We start from the raw sequence: 17,693 nt of genomic DNA, 5'->3' as shown, positions 1-17,693 counted from the left end.
CTTGGAATTATATCTTCAGCTTGGGTGTAGATATGAGGGGCATGCATGGACCTGCACTGTGCAATGTTACTTGCACAAGTCACCAATAACTTTGGAAATATTGTATAGATCAGTGCCCTTGTTCCTATTTGTTTGCCGCCTTTTCTTCCAGTTCCCTCACCTTCATTCTGAGTGATTAATGAGACATGTGCATTGTTGAAACTGCCTTTCAGGATAGTTAGGCAATTTGGTGCCATCCACATTCATATAAACAGATGGCAAGAAGAAAAAAGCAGATAGCAGGAGGTGAGGTCTTAATTGATCACCTAGGAAGAATCCAGTGAAAAATCTGCCACCATATCCAGATTGCCTTTTTCTTTCCAACTGAACAGAGAGTGTGAACAAGGCTTTGGGCTACTCTCGTGTTTAGGTTTCATTTACCCTTGTCGGAAGATCAAGAACTCCTGAGCTTGGCAATTTCCATGATGCCTTAGATAGACTACATGTGTCTGGGGAATATCAAAGGCCTATGTACAACCTGCACCCCCCAAAATCTGGAAAGAATCTTTGCTGCTCCCACCTCAGAAAAGTAATATGGGCTTTGAGGTAAGAAGGTGCACAAGTTATAGGTGCAGAGGCCTTAAGCCCTCGTGTATTTTGAAGTGATGCCATTAGGTAGTGGATACAGAAACCATGATGATGATGATGATGATGCTAGATTGTCAGGTGTCCAGCAGATATCCATGGGGTAGATGTGAGGTAAATTTGGAATCTGATGGAATATGGAAAAAGTCCACTCAGTGCTAACCTTTTATAGGTCTGTGAAACTGTCCCTTTAACCCAGGTGAAATGACAGGAATTCTTTATTTGTTTAGCAACCAGTCAAATACAGGTTGAGCCACATCTAGTTTGGGGTTTTTATATATATATATATAAAAACAGGTCCAAAGAAGGGTAAACCCAACTCTTGGACCCATAGTTTTGAGAAATGCAGATCTGAGGTCCTGTGCACCAAACTAGATTTTAGAGGCCCTAATACGCCAACAGCCAATTGTGTGGTAAAATCTAGAATATACTGATGTGTCCTAGACTATTCTAATATATCATATGGTATGAATAAACCTTTAGAAGTTCATTTAGACTGGCTTTCGCTTGTAACATTTTTTTTAAAGGAAATATTACTACGACAGACAACAGATGTAACTTCCACCAATGCTTCCCACCTCCACACCTTGTCTAGGCCATCTTTAAGGGGTTTCCTCTTTGGACTTCATGCCAGCTGCTCATGGAACAACATTTCGCACCATACCATGTCAGTCACGAGACTAAAGAAGATAGAAGAACTGGGCGGCCAGCCAATCAGCTGTCACCACAGTTGGCCTGGCAACTGCATGGCGAGTGGAGAAGTGAGGAAGGCAGCTTGGCTTTCTCCTCCTCCCCCTGCTAATCATTCATTTTAAATTAGAACGGTAACAAAAACAATCTGTGGCAGCTCTTTATGTACCCAAGTACTAAAAGGTAAGCTTGTGCTGCGACACTTTTTGTTGACGCTGCTCATTTTGTAGTGTATTTGTGCCTTTATTTATTGAATACAGTGGTACCTTGGGTTAAGTACTTAATTCGTTCCGGAGGTCCTTTCTTAACCTGAAACTGTTCTTAACCTGAAGCACCACTTTAGCTAATGGGGCCTCCTGCTGCCACCGCGCCGCCGGAGCACAATTTCTGTTCTCATCCTGAAGCAAAATTCTTAACCCGAGGTACTATTTCTGGGTTAGTGGAGTCTGTAACCTGAAGCGTATGTAACATGAAGCGTATGTAACATGAGGTACCACTGTATCTTCTTGGTGTCTGTCATCTTTTAAATGGGAAGCTTTCAGATAGCCATAATAATAACTGTGCCTCATAGGCATTTGGTGAAGGTGAAACCCTTCAAAGTGCTTAGCTGTTGGCATTATAAATGTTAAACATGAAGTTTGCGAGGAAGATTTACACAGTATGTGGAAGCTTCAGGTCAATCTGTCTATCCAGAATTGGTATACATATTCCAGTAATAGTCCATATGGAGCATCAATGCAACTTATCAGGATGCGACGGAGGAAGGGCAGGACATTTCTGAGGTTGGGGCTGCATGGGCACAGCAATAGGAATGCCACTGGTGTGCCCACAGTGCCCAGACCCCACCAAAACCCCAACCCCAGCCCTGTCCAGCTAAGCTACAGTGATGAGGCGATGGAAGAGGGCTCTGCCTCAACACACCGGCTGCTACTAGTATATTCCCTGCCTGTATTCTTTGCCCATTTTCCTTCCTATTTTAGATTTAGTGATTTTGTTGTGTTCACGCAAGACCTTGGGAACTGTTTGGACATATTTGCTGATGGAAGAGAGTTGTTGCATGAACTGGATGGAAGCATAGGATGGCAGCTTGCAGTATAATCAGGTGCAGTTTTCCCTAACTTGGTGGCTTCCATTTCCTAATACAGTCGTACCTTGGATCCCAAACGCCTTGCAAGTCGAATGTTTTGACTCCTGAACACCGCAAACCCAGAAGTGAGTGTTCTGGTTTGCAAACGTTCTTTGGAACCTGAACATCCGACAGGGCTTCTGTGGCTTCAGATTGGCTGTAGGAGCTTCCTGCAGCCAATCAGAAGCCACGCTTTGGTTTCTGAACATTTTGGAAGTCGAATGGACTTCTGGAACAGATTGCGTTCAACTTCCAAGGTACAACTGGAATCTGTAACATAGAACTGACATTTTTTTGGCGTTGCCATGTCTTCTTTAATTCTCAATTTCTTTCTACATATAAACTTAAATTTATTTCATCTTCAAACCAAGCTTTCTTTAATGTTTCTCCTGTGGGAGCACTTGTGATGATGAAGAACATTATTTGTCATGAGCTGGAATGAATGCCAGGCACAGTCTCAGGTAAATATGAAAAACGACACCTTTGAATCATCTGTGTTATTTATATCGGTTCTATGTTGGAATATTGCTAAGATAGGTCCTCTCTCAACTTTCATTTATGCTGTCAGATAGGGTCAAACTGATGTAGAAGCAGTAATTAGATAGAACCTTGTGCATAGTTATGCAGGAAACCTAAAATCACATACACATGCAAGCTCAAAGATGGCCTTTATGTATACCAAAGCTTTGCATAGCAGCCCTTAAAGTATTTTCATTATGCCAAGTGGAGCAGAACTGTGAAACTCTAAATTACTGGGTGACAAAACAGGCACAATTGTGGCAACAAATTTTCAGCTGGACCACCCAAATGGATCTTAGGATGCCATGCTGCTAGACCAGAACCCCACAACCCCATCCTGGCCCCATTGTATGCTGTGTAGTGGCAATCATTTGTCACAACGTTTATAGTTATAGCAGGAAAGGGCTGGAGTTCAGTGGTAGAAAACATCCAGTGCCTACAGAAGGTGCAAGGTTCAATCTCTGGTCTCTCCAGGTAGGAATGAAAAAAGATTTCCATCTGAAACTCTGGAGAGCTGTTGCCTATTGATGTAGATATTTCTGAACTCGATGGCGTAAAGCAATGCCCTATGGTCCAGCATTAAGCCTAGACTGATGGAAAGGTCCAAGGACATTCCCAGGACTCTTAGGGTTGAGGAACCTGTTGCTGGGCTCCATTTTCCCTTCCCCCTGACCATTAGACATGCTGGGTGGAGCAAATGGGAGTTGGAGCTGAAGTTCAAAACATCTGGAGCATTAGAGGGTCTCCACTCCTGCCTTAACCCAGTGTTGGAACCCTCCAATGTATTCATGTTTGGAAGTAAGTAGTATTTGTTTTAGTAGTGCTTACCTTTCTAAGTTTATGATTGTATCCATAAACTCACTCCTATATGCTACAACTGTGGGGTGCAACGGGGAGAAGGGAGGAGAAAACCAGAGTGTGCAACCAGACCACTGACCTATCAGTTTTCAGAAATTTAATTTCAGAAGTGTTTACAGTCGAGGGGTAGCTGGCCAGGCAAGTATACAGTTTACAGGCACTCATTTCATTATTTCTCTTTGAAAAAGGTTATTCTCCTTTTCTACAACAAAATGACACTTATTTCTAAATGAATGTGTCCCGCATTAGGACAGCAGAAGCAAGCCCCATTTTGTTCCTGTGGTCATGATGGGTGCTATGATGTAAGTGAATTTACAATTTGCAACTTCAGATGATCAGAGTATTTCTCTTTCTATCAGGGCTGGCAACTTTGGTTTGTTTGTTTTTGTGCTCTGATGTATCAGGAATGCAGAAGAAGGGAATAAGGATGTAAAGCAGGGAATGGGGAGGGGGAGGGGAGGGAAATGTCAAGTGTGTGATTCACAAATGAAGCAGCATTCGTGGCCATCTAAAATCTCGCAGCTGCACCATTGCATTCACTCAAGTGTAGGTCATACTGTGTTCAGTGGTGCCTACTCCCAGATAAGAGTGCATTGGATTGCAGCATTACACTTAGAGATGGCAACTCTATGGCCCCTCCAGCCACTGCTCTGACTCCTCAACCCACAGCAACAGGACTCCTTCTACCTGTTACGTACAGGCTAGATATCAGGGTAAGCTGCTCTTTTTGAAAGTACTACAGACTATCCCACAGAGTCTAAACTATGAAGGGAACACATTGCTAAATAAGTCCTAATGCATTTCTAATTGTCACAGATAACTCCTACACAGAAGAGAACACTCATAGACTAAGCAATTTGGTTTCTTGGTTTTTTAAAAGATATCAGCAAAGATACATTGCTGATACTTCCAAAACCAATTCATTTGTTTTCTATCTGGACAATGTAATACTGCTGCATGTCAAAGACTTCTGCATATCCTGCGAAGGATGGAGATCAGGAGGGGTGTCCTACCTTGGACAGAATTAGCAAGGAAATGGCGGCTGGCAGGGACAGGGGTAAAGAGACAGAGAATGGTATATGCTAGATGAACCCGGAATATTAGATGCTGTGCGTTGGACTAATCATTTGGGACATGTCAAGTTGATCAATTCAGATTACATCTAGCTCTTAAACATGAGTTGGTCCCTCTAGCGGTGCTGTCAGACTAATGGCAATGCTAAGAAAGATGTCTTCCCTTCAGAGATGAAGCAAGCAATATCCAGGCAGAGCAGAACTTTTTGCCCCTCCTTCTTTCATGACGCTGAATTCCATTCTCAGCTCCTTTAGCAGGATTAACCCTTAGCTTACTAAGGAAGAGATACGGTGCGCAGTGCTTGGGCATTTCTTCTGCTCAGTATTAATTTCCTCCATAAAATATTTTGTCAAACCATACTGCTGAGTATCAACAGGGTTGCCATTTGGCTATTTTTGAGTGATGCAGCATTGCCTCATGACTTTCTAAGGAGCTTATATTTGGCATCAAGAAATGGGCAATTGAAAGTGCAGCACAATTCTAGATGTGTCTTTCCAGGGGTACGAGATGACTCTTCCAGCTCTTCAATTCTATGACTCTATGATTTCAGTGAAGGTTGCAAACTCGAAGAAATAAAATTTTACCCAGCTCTTTGTTGAGGAGATTGCAGTGGTATACACTCCCTTGAAGCAGACTTGTGAGGAGAGAAAATGGCTGACTTTACCACACAAGACAACTCCCCCAACTCCCTCACAAGTATCTCAGCCTTTAAATTGGAGCCTTATACTAGACCTTCACAACAACAAAGGTATGTTCACAGGTGCATCTGCCACTTAGAAGTTTTGAATCCAGATCTCCCCCCCCCTTTGTGGGTTTCTATGACATCTTTATTGAAATTTGGAAGTTCAGCCAGATGTTACGGTGGGCAGGAGGCATATCTGGCTCATATATGGGATGTTTTCTACTTTACACACCACATACCTATGTTTTACATCGGTGTCTTCCTTTGTTAAACATATTGGTACAAACAGTTTGTTATTATGAGGTCACACAGTTGTCTTGTTTTCTCAGAACACAACACAGCTGTTTTACTATGTTCACAAATGTTACCACAATGCCCACAACTGCCTTTTCCTTTAAATTTGATATTTGGCTTTGAAATAACACACATAATCTAGATAAGGTTCTTACAAATGATTGTTATTGACTGCTTTGGGGGAGTATCCAGTTATTATTTATTTTATGCAATTTTCTTACACGCTTTCCCACAATTGTTTCCCTAAATGTGTGCAAAGAAAAGGTCACAAGTGCACCTTAATCTGCTTATCTTCCTCTCCCCTATCTTCATAGCCCTGACACACTCAATCCAAGCACTGTCTATCTGGCTTTACATTTAAAGCAACTACCTCAAAATAGAAAGAACCCTCCAATGTCTGAGGGCATTAATCATACATCGCTGCTGGCATCCATTCCATTGCAAAAGGATGGAACATTGCTAATGGCCCTGTCTCTGATCTTTGCTTTCATTACAAGAACTTCTAGGCTGTAGATGTTCCTTGTCTATCTTTAACAATTTCTAAACATATCCTTCTACATAACTGCTAGCTACATGCTATGGGTATGATCCAGCTGAAGTCAAGCACTTTTTGGTCCCATTGGAGAGGTTCAGTTACTTGGTTAACTTATGTTAACCATACAGGGGAAGGTTGTAGCTCAGTTGTGGAGCATCACCTACAGTATGCATGCAGAAGGTCCCAGGTTCATTCCCTGCCATTTCCAATACCAGAAGGTCATTGTCAGTCCATGTGGACAATACTGAGGTAGATGGACTATGGGTCTAAGGCAGTTTTCTGTGTCTCTGTTGAACACAGTGTGATTTTAAAGTGCCTAATTTTGACTCAGTCATGCTCCATGATTCTAAGGTGGAACTGAAAGGCACTGCTTATGGTACATTTTAAACTCAATTACAGTTCAAAGTGAGAAGCATTGCCTCAGCAAAGGGTGGAAGATGGGTACACAAAAACTGCTCATGATAAAGGTAAAGGACCTCTGGATGGTTAAGTCCAGTTAAAGGCAACTATGGGGTTGTGGTGCTCATCTCGCTTTTCAGGTTGAGGGAGCTGACGTTTGTCCTCAGACAGCTTTCCAGGTCATGTGGCCAGCATGACTAAACTGCTTCTGGCACAACGGGACACCGTGACGGAAACCAGAGTGCACGGAAACACCATTTACCTTCCTGCTACAGTGGTATCCATTTCTCTACTTGCACTAGTGTGCTTTTGAACTGCTAGGTTGGCAGAAGCTGGGACACAGCATTGGGAGCTCACCCCGTTGCATGGATTCGAACCGCCGACCTTCCGATCGGCAAGCCCAAGAGGCTCAGTGGTTTAGACCACAGCACCACCTGCTCCGTGCTCGTGACAAAGAGGGCCAAGTGTACAATAGTGATGAAACATGTTGTACCTTAAAAGAGCACTGGTGAAATGTGCATATTTCAGACATAGGAAACACCAACACAAATAATTTGGGAACATATCAGCATCTGGAAAGCAACGGAAGTGGCATTTATGCATATAAATGGGTGTTTTCAGCTCCAAAAGCATTTCTCCCTCACTTCTGAAAAATGTCCTCCATAAAGTCAGGGGTCATTCTGGAATGGCACCCTGCCAAGTGCAAGGGTCTGGCTCTGGAAGGGAATATTGCCTTCTGCATCTTTTGCACAGGTGGAGGGAGGGATCCTGCCTTATTTTTAAAGTTCCTAAAAATAGTTAAGTGTTGTAGAATAATAAGTAAAAACCAAATGGTCCTCCCTGCAGTCTCTGCATGCCAATAACACCAGTGTGACAGGCACAGCATGAGTTACGATCTTAAGATTCATTACAGGGCTCCTTTTCATCGGGCACCAAACTGGAGTAGTGTGTTGCAGAAAGCTTAGTGTGTGTGCAGCCACTAGACATTTGCTCCCGCTGCTTAAAATAGAACGTCTAACTGCGATGGATTAATCTTCCTTTGGCTCTGGTTTTGCTTAGATTACTGTAGCTGCTACTGTCTGAAATACCACTGTACAATACAAGTATTTCACATAAGTCACTTAACATACTGTCTGCAAAGACCATGTATGTCTTCTGAATCTGCCAAGCTTATATATATATCTATCTATATGACAGAGGAGGAGGTTCAGCTGTGTTTTGTAACAATTTCATTAAGCATTTTCAAGGTCAGATCCGCAGTCCAGCTAAGGTGAAATAGTAGGATTTTAAGCCATTGTAGTCCTATTGACGTTAATGGGACTAAATTGGTTTAAGTGCAGACTTCAGCATAATAATTGGGAATGTGGATTGATCTTGTTAGTTGCCTCCATTAAATTAAAGCTTTATGTCAGATAATGGCATTATACAAAACAAACAAACAAACACCCGAAGAACATTAACCTGCAGTCATGGAATCTTCTTTTTCTATGCATTGCAGACCTGGGGTTTTTCCCAAAATGCTTTGAGTCTTTTGAATTGTGCTGAATTCTAGTGGTTGGTGATAAACTCATAGTGATTTGAGCAGGGTCAGGAACTTGTGGACCTTCAGACATTGTTGGACTGCACCTCCCATAACTCCTGACTATTGGCCATGTTGGCTGGAGATGATGGAAGACAGATATAAATTACAGCTGAGAGGCCTTTAAAGAATCTCTTCTTAAATCATCTCAGTTTAGGGTTGAGCAGTGATGCGGCAAAGTTTGCTGATGACACCAGATTGTGCAGAGTGGTGAGGAAAAAAAGTGCTTGTGAGGAGTTCCAAAAGGATCTCTCAAAACTTGGTAAATGGGCATTAAAATGGCAGATGTGATTCAATGTAAACATGTGTAAATAATAATAATAATAATAATAATAATAATAATAATAATAATATTCCTATACCCATCTGGTCGGGCCTCCCCAGCCACTCTGGGTGGCTTCCAACAGAATATTAAAAACACAATAAAACATCAAACATTAAAAGCTTCCCTAAACAGGACTGCCTTCAGATGTCTTCAAAAAGTCAGATAGTTGTTTATTTCCTTGACATCTGATGGGAGGGCGTTCCACATGGCGGGTGCCACTACTGAGAAGGCCCTCTGCCTGGTTCCATGTAACCTCACTTCTCGCAGTGAGGGAACTACCAGAAGGCCCTCGGCACTGGACCTCAGTGTCTGGGCAAAATGATCAGGGTGGAGATGCTCCTTCAGGTATACTAGGCCAAGTAAATTTGAGCAAAATATTCCCAACTTCACAATACTCTTATGGGGTCTGAACTGGTGGTGACTTGCCAGGAAATAGATCTTGTATATGGCTCAATGAAACTGTCAAACTAGTGTGTGTTAGCTGTGAAAATGATAAATTCCAGGGATTATTGGGAAACTTACATTCTCTTAGTGCCAACAATAGAACCTGGGGTCTTCCAAAGAAGTTGAAGGTTGGAAGATGTACTTCTTTGGCAGGCACATAGTTAAATTTAAACCTATCCAGTTATTTATGCATTATTATTATTATTGTTGTTGTTGTTTTTAAAACCATTTTAGCTGCTTCCATTATATGTTTGTAAATTACCTTGATACACATGTGGATTCAGTTGTAGTAGCAGTAGTAGTATTAATAAATTCACAAGCAGACGATAGAGTAATGACCAACTTAGATGAGTTTAAAAGGTGATTAGAAAAAAAAATCATGGAGCTTAAGGCTGCCCATGGCTTCTAGCCATGATGATTGTGTATTACCTCCAGTAGGGGGGCCAGTATGTCTCTGAATGCTAGATTCTGTGGAGCCCAACTGGGGAGGAGGCTGTTGCACTCATGTCCTGCTTGCAGGCTTCCTATAGGTATCTGGTTGGCCACAGTGAGGACAGGATGCTGGAATAGATGGGCATTTGGTTTGGTCCAGCAGGGCTTTTCTGAAGAGCCCATGGGCAGTGTTCAACTAGTTCAGCCCACCAGGGCAAGGATTTCTGCTTCCCCTCTCTTCTCCTCCTGCACATACTCTCATCAGATATACGACAGAGGGCTGGAAGAACCTGAGAACAGATTTAGGGTGTTGCAGGAAGGAGGGAAGAGAGGGAGAGAACATTCCCTTGTGTAAGCAGAAATGTGCTGTCCGTGGAGCTCTACTTTGGATACAACCCAAGGGGTGTCATTTAGCCGGGACAAAGGTGGCAAATGCTCCTGCCTTTCTTATATATATAAAAAATTAGGGTCAGACCTTATTTTCTAAGAAATGCTGCCTAAATTATGTCCAGAAGTATCACTTAGCTTGTGTTGGCTCTGGCATCTTCTGATTACACTACAGTATATAATGGGATTTCCTCCCCCACCCTTCTTTTTGCAAATGCTAATAGTTTTGTTAGTGAAAGTGCTGGACTTCTCTCCAATCTAGCTCTGATGCTAGATTACTAAGCAATAACAAGGAAAAAGTAAACAGGGGATTTGCTGATGAATTGGGCCATTGGCCAAAAATAGTACTACATTAAGAGTAAACCTAGTTACTATAGCAACAGAAAGGGAGGGGATGTACCCAAAAGCTAGGGCAGGGTGACGAGACACTTGGGAAGTGCAGAAGCAATAGGGGCACAGGAAATAGCCAAAAGAAAGAGTATGTGATCAACAAAATAATATATTTCCCCCACAAGAAGGCCAGAATATGTATTCTCTATTCACTGTTCATAGAATCGTTAAGCTGATTTGTGCAGCTTTGCAATCAAAAGCCTGGGAATTGAATCAATTCCCTCAAGGTAGACAATAAGTTATGCATGTCATCTTTAAGACCTGGTCCAGAAGCAAGTACAAGCGATAAATTATATAAGACAAATTGTATCTGGGAACATATAACACAAGCTGGCAGAACACAACATGTTTTTGTAATCCAGGTGTAACCTTAGAAAATGTCATCCCAGATGTTCAGAGATTAGTGGACTCAGGGCTAATTCAAAGAACAGTCTGCATATAATTTAGCATTTGGCAGAGCAAAGGTGCACCAATTTATTGTATATGTGCTTATTTATTTATAATCTGTTTTTCTAAACACAGCTGGAGGTGTGAATCTGCAAAACCTGGGGCATCCTCTTGTGTGAGAGGATGTGACATGCAGGCTGTTGAATCCAAACCCAGAAGTTTAAACTTAATTAAACCAAAGTGTAAATGGAGCTTTCTGGACATTGTGAACTGTGCAGTTCAGTTGAAACAAGGCAGTAATACACTTGATAAAAGAGTAGCAAAAAACTGCTGGAGAAGTGAACATAAACAAAGGCACATTGAATAACCACATAGCACAGAGCTCAGTATAATAATAATAATTTTATTTATTCTAGTCATACCCCACCAATCTGACTAGGTTGCCCCAGCCACTCTGGGCAGTTTCCAGCATATACAAAAACATAATAAAACATTAAACGTTAAAAAGTTCCCTAAACAGAGCTGCCTTCAGATGTCTTCTAAAGCTTGTATAGTTACTTATCTGATGGGAGGGCATTCCAAAGGGTGGGCGCCACCACCGAGAAGGCCTCGTGAGAAGTCTTGTCACCTTCAGTGCCATTCGAGCTTCACAGGTTTCCAGTAAGATAAACAATACACAGTGGAAATCTGGCTTCTAGATTGGGACTAGGTTTACAGGTAATGTGGGTCAAAGGCAGTGCTCCCCCCCCTCCTGGGTGTACTCAAGTGTACACAGTACTGGCACCTATTTTTCTAGAAGGCAATGTTCATACCCATTCTATGTGTGCCCTGCCATGTTGAAATGCACTAATCAGGAGCAAAACCTATAGTATTAGCCTGCCATGGTATGCTTTTTTTGGTTATCAGTTGCTGGCATGCTATATATGCATGACAATGAGGTAGTGGACCAGGGTCGTGAGGGGTGAAAGACCTGTTACTATTTCTGTTCTGGGATCCCTGCAGGGTCCCTGTCTCCAGTGTCCTAAAAGCACTCAATCAATATGAAAGGGAAGCTTTTTTAGCCACTTCATGCTCCAAGCTAAACATTTAGGAACACCCCCCCCCCCCAAAAAAAATAAGGTGCTTCAGTTTCAACAGACTGGTGTGCAAGTTCTGTCACCTACAATGGAACTACACAGAAAACATAACTTAAGTCACTCCAAAAGAAGATACTGGAGGAATCTTTGAATGAGCTAATACTTTTTAAAAATCCTTTTTGAGCTGTATGGTATCTTTCTATTTCTGTCCTTCCAGGCTGTGATGCTTTATAGTACACATTTGTGATTCTTTGTTTACTTTCTTTTATTAGGTTTGCAATTTTAAAAAAAACAACAAAACTCTCTCTCTCCCACCCCCCCCACCCCCCCCACACCCACTCCAAAACATTTACCATGTATGTGCACAGAAAATAGTAGATCTGAAAGGCGAAATAAGAAGATCTGCACTTATCATTGCAAAATTGCTATTATTTTATAATTATAAGATTATTATATAATCTTAGGAAGTTGTCTATGCTTAGAAGGGGCATGCATTCGAGTGGGAGTAGTTGTAACTATTATGAAGGGAACCTGCACTTATGAATTTTACACTACCCTACTGCATATGTGCACTGGCTGATGAATGTAACATGCACACTTAAACAAATAAAGGGTATGTGTGGAATGTTTGCATGAGTAAATGCTTTCCTTTCAACACACATAATATATAAAGCAGGCTTTGTGCAATGTGTAAGCAAGACAATGAAAAGAAAGAAAGGAAGGAAGGAAGGAAGGAAGGAAGGAAGGAAGGAAGGAGGGAAGAAAGAATTTCATGAGAAGATATATAGTGGTCCCAAAGTTCCTAATGTCTTGGCAGCAGTGACTTTTTATTTAAATATGAAATGTCACCTTTCCTCCCATTTAAAATTATTCCTAGTGACTTCACATCCCTGCCTTCACTTGCAAGCACTTTGTCCTCTTGGAGCTGCAAGCATCTCCCGGAGCTCATTCTGCCTCTTTGCACCACTGCAGCCCAACAGCTGAACTCATTTGTAACAAGCTCCTATTTTCCAGTTTGATGTTGCGCTTGAATATTCCCCCTGGCATCTCCGCAGGCACAGCCTGCGTTCTATGATCTGAGCTGCAGAGTTTTTCCACTCGCATAATAACATGCAAAGTATGGTCTGGCGGGTGTCTTGACTTCACCCGTGAGCCTGGAAATGTGATTGATGCACACACACAGCTGAGGTGGGGATTAATTTGTCAACCTGTGCTGAGAAATGTCTACAGTGCACCACGGAATAGCTTGCCAGAGACAGGAGGGTGAGGCTTTCCCCGGGCCACAGCAAAATGTATCTGCTATGGCAATAAATAGCTCTAATACTCTCACTATGACGTTCATCTCATTCCCACAGAATGGCTGTTATTAATTATTGTGTATTAAACACCAACTGTGTGCTTGACCCTGTAAAAGAAATGTTCTTTGCCAAAGGAGCTTATTAGCAAAGGAAATACATAGCCAGCACACACACAGAGAGAAATTTTAGCTTTTGTCATCCAAGGCATAGTAAAAGCAGCCTTTGGGTGGAATTCAACAGTGCGCTAATAATATTGTTCTGTCAGCACAAGCATTTCGGTTTGCCAAACAAAGCCATCTCCCCCCTCCTCTCCTGCATGCTGTTTTGGGGGTTCTCCTGACCCTCCAAACTGGATTTGGAGGAGGTCGGTGGAAGAGGAGAGAAGGAAAAATTCTTTTGCTCTAGTGTAGTTCCTTGTGCTGGCTTCCATTAGCCCACCTGGTTAGCTGAATTGAGCAATTTGTGTGGGAAAGCTGGGCTGTCCAGGGATTGGGACAAACCATTGCCATGTCCAATATGCACCAAAGAGCAAGTCGTTCTGGCTATAGGACCCATATGATGTGTTTCATTGGTGCAACACCTTCTTGGACTGTACCACTTAAACCTGCAAATGGGGAGGCATTTCCCAAGGGGCAGTCAATGTCCTTGCACACACAAAACAAAACAATACCCCCCACCACATCTTTTTGATTTGCTAGCTGAATGTGCAGGTGGAGCTTCACATGGTTCAGTGCTCTTCTGTGATACTCCACCTGCAGAGTGAAGTGATACAGTCCAGGAGAACATATAACACCTGGACCTCTGCATTTGTAAACAAGGCATAATTTGACACTGTGGGCTCCTCCTCCAGTACAATCTCTTCTTTCTTATTTATTTATTTGTTGAATTAGTTTACTGCTCATCATCCAAAGATCTCAGTGTGTTTCACAGAATGAAAATACAAGATAAGATAAAAGCACAAAATACATAATAAAAACAAGAACAAAACAAAACAATACCCCCCACCACAAACACATTTAAAAGGACATAGGATGTTAATCAGCCAAAGGCTGGGTTGAAGAGGAACATTTTCGCTTGGTGCTTAAAGATATATTAAGCACCAGGAGAGCCTCCCTAGGGAGAGCATCCACAAAGGGGGAGCCACCGCAGAAAAGGCCCTTTCTTGTGTTGCCACCCTTTGGATCTCTCATGGAGAATGCACACAAAGAAAGGTCTCAGATGATGCTTGCAGGGTCTGGATAGATTCATATAGAAGGAAGGCAGTCCTTGAGGTTTTGTGGTCCTGAGCTATTTAAGGCTTTATAGGTCAAAACCAGCACTTTGAATTGGGCCTGAAAACTAATTGACAGCCTGTGCTGTCAGGCCAGGATCAATGCCTTCTTTGCCTCAGTCTTCTCCAGTAAAGAAAACAATGCCCGACCTGAAGAATTTGGAGCAAATGATTCAGCAGAGGAAACACAGCCCAGAATAACTAAGGAGATAGTACAAGAATACTTGGCTAGTTTAGATGTATTCAAGTCTCCAGGGCCAGATGAACTGCATCCAAGAGTATTAAAAGAACTGGCAGATGTGATCTCAGAACCACTGGCAGTCATCTTTGAGAATTCCTGGAGAACAGGCGAAGTCCCGGCAGACTGGAGGAGGGCAAATGTTGTCCCTAATTTCAAAAAGGGGAAAAGAGAGGACCCAAATAATTACCGCCCAGTCAGTCTGACATCAATACCAGGGAAGATACTGGAGCAGATCATTAAGCAAACAGTCTGTGAGCACCTAGAAAGGAATACTGTGATCACCAATAGTCAGCATGGATTTCTGAAAAATAAGTCATGTCAGACTAACCTGATCTTGTTTTTTGACAGAATTACAAGCCTGGTAGATGAAGGGAACACAGTGGATGTAGCCTACCTTGATTTCAGCAAGGCATTTGACAAGGTGCCCCATGATATTCTTGTAAAGAAGCTGGTAAAATGCGGACTTGACTATGCTACCACTCAGTGGATTTGTAACTGGCTGACTGACCGAACCCAAAGGGTGCTCATCAATGGTTCCTCTTCATCCTGGAGAAGAGTGACTAGTGGGGTGCCACAGGGTTCTGTCTTGGGTCCGGTCTTATTCAACATCTTTATCAACGACTTGGATGATGGACTCAAGGGCATCCTGATAAAATTTGCAGATGACACCAAACTGGGAGGGGTGGCTAACACCCCAGAGGACAGGATCACACTTCAAAACGACCTTGACAGATTAGAGAACTGGGCCAAAACAAACAAGATGAATTTTAATAGGGAGAAATGTAAAGTATTGCACTTGGGCAAAAAAAATGAGAGGCACAAATACAAGATGGGTGACACCTGGCTTGAGAGCAGTACATGTGAAAAGGATCTAGGAGTCTTAGTTGACCACAAACTTGACATGAGCCAACAGTGTGACGCGGCAGCTAAAAAAGCCAATGCAATTCTGGGCTGCATCAATAGGAGTATAGCATCTAGATCAAGGGAAGTAATAGTGCCACTGTATTCTGCTCTGGTCAGACCTCACCTGGAGTACTGTGTCCAGTTCTGGGCACCACAGTTCAAGAAGGACACTGACAAACTGGAACGTGTCCAGAGGAGGGCAACCAAAATGGTCAAAGGCCTGGAAACGATGCCTTATGAGGAACAGCTAAGGGAGCTGGGCATGTTTAGCCTGGAGAAGAGGAGGTTAAGGGGTGATATGATAGCCATGTTCAAATATATAAAAGGATGTCACATAGAGGAGGGAGAAAGGTTGTTTTCTGCTGCTCCAGAGAAGCGGACATGGAGCAATGGTTCCAAACTACAAGAAAAAAGATTCCACCTAAACATGAGGAAGAACTTCCTGACAGTAAGAGCTGTTCGACAGTGGAATTTGCTGCCAAGGAGTGTGGTGGAGTCTCCTTCTTTGGAGATCTTTAAGCAGAGGCTTGACAACCATATGTCAGGAGTGCTCTGATGGTGTTTCCTGCTTGGCAGGGGGTTGGACTCGATGGCCCTTGTGGTCTCTTCCAACTCTATGAGTCTATGATTCTATAATGTCATACGCTCAAACCGTCTTGCCCTGGTGAGCAACCTGACTGCTGAATTCTGCAATAGGCAGGATGGAGAACTGGGCCACAACTAACAAAATGAATTTCAAGGGAGCTAAATGTAAAGTTCTGCTATTAGGTAGGCAAAATAAGAAGCACATAATGGGTGACATCTGGCTTGTCAGCAGTACATGTGAAAAGGATCTGGGTGGTGGTTGGTTTTTTTTAGTAGATTGCAAGCTAACTATGAGTCAGCAGTTCTGTGTGTGCAAAAAAACAAAAAAGGCTCATGAGATTCTAGATGACATCAACAGAAATATGATGTTCAGATTACAAGAAGTATTGATTCCACTCTTGTTTGCTTTGGTCAGATCTCACCTGGAGTGCTGTGTCCAATGAAAGTACAAACTGGAATGTGCCCAGAGGAGGGTAACACAGATTGTGAGTGGCCTAGAGACCAGTCCTGTGATGGAAGATTTCAGGAACTGGGCATGTTCAGTCCAGAGACAATTAAAAGGTGATATATTAGCCATCTCCAAATATCTGAAGGGCCATTACACAGATAATGGAGCAAATTTGTTTTCAGCTGCTCCAGAGAGTGGGCCCTGAATATACAGGTTTGAAACATAGGAAATAAGATTTCAGCAAACAATTGAAGATGGTGGACTCTCTTTGGTTAGAGGGTTTGCAGCAGAAGCTGAATGACCATCTGGCAGGGCTGTGATTTCCTGAATTTCACATTATGCCAACTCATATACAGTGGTACCTCGGGTTAAGTACTTAATTCGTTCTGGAGGTCCGTTCTTAACCTGAAACTGTTCTTAACCTGAAGCACTGCTTTAGCTAATGGGGCCTCCCACTGCCGCCACGCCACCGGAGCACGATTTCTGTTCTTATCCTGAAGCAAAGTTCTTAACTGAAGCACTATTTCTGGGTTAGCGGAGTCTGTAACCTGAAGCGTATGTAACCCAAGGTACCACTGTATGTGCATACTCAGCAGCATGCAGATACTACTATGGTTGACTAGCTTCCACACCTCATGTGAGTGGCCTGATTGCATAAGCAATGCGACTTTGGAATAATGCACTCACACTTAGTGGCCACTTCTCTTTCATGGACAGACACACACACAAAATCACAACTGGCATACTTACTGTTCACAGAATAGAAGTCACATGTGAGCTGCTCTTGGTAGTGACATTACTCTCACAATTGACCTATCTGTAAACATGGGTGGACTGGAAAGGGTACAATGAGATGGCCCTGTACAAATCCGTGTTAATAGGAGATGGCAACATAATAATTGGCTACAAACCTGCCAGGTAGGGGGTTATCCAAAAGTCAGGAAAGCTGGCTCCATCGAGCCATGCAAGCAGCAAAATGAATAATCCTCCAACTTTGGAAAGCCACACCAAGAGCAGAAAACTGTATACAAGACATCCTGCAACTAGGAACCCATGAGAAAATTGAGCTCCATAAACTAAAGTCAAGTTTCCAAGATATTTGGAGTACATTCCTAGAACTCTTCACC

General features: G+C 42.6%; 1 long non-coding RNA gene across 1 annotated transcript in view; it reads left to right on the top strand.

Moving 5' to 3' along the window:
• Nucleotides 1–1,448: 1,448 nt before the first annotated feature.
• The window catches only part of LOC307204317, a 70,680-nt gene continuing 54,435 nt past the window's right edge, over nucleotides 1,449–17,693 (top strand). Inside the window, exons 1-4 of the long non-coding RNA XR_013833572.1 lie at nucleotides 1,449–1,497; nucleotides 2,812–2,901; nucleotides 4,006–4,119; nucleotides 5,480–5,639. This is a non-coding gene — a long non-coding RNA (uncharacterized lncRNA). The remainder of the gene's footprint in view (nucleotides 1,498–2,811; nucleotides 2,902–4,005; nucleotides 4,120–5,479; nucleotides 5,640–17,693) is intronic.

This window comes from Podarcis cretensis, assembly GCF_951804945.1.
Source record: "Podarcis cretensis genome assembly, chromosome: 1".
Lineage (NCBI taxonomy): Eukaryota > Metazoa > Chordata > Lepidosauria > Squamata > Lacertidae > Podarcis > Podarcis cretensis.
This window is presented reverse-complemented; position numbering and strand designations above follow the sequence as displayed.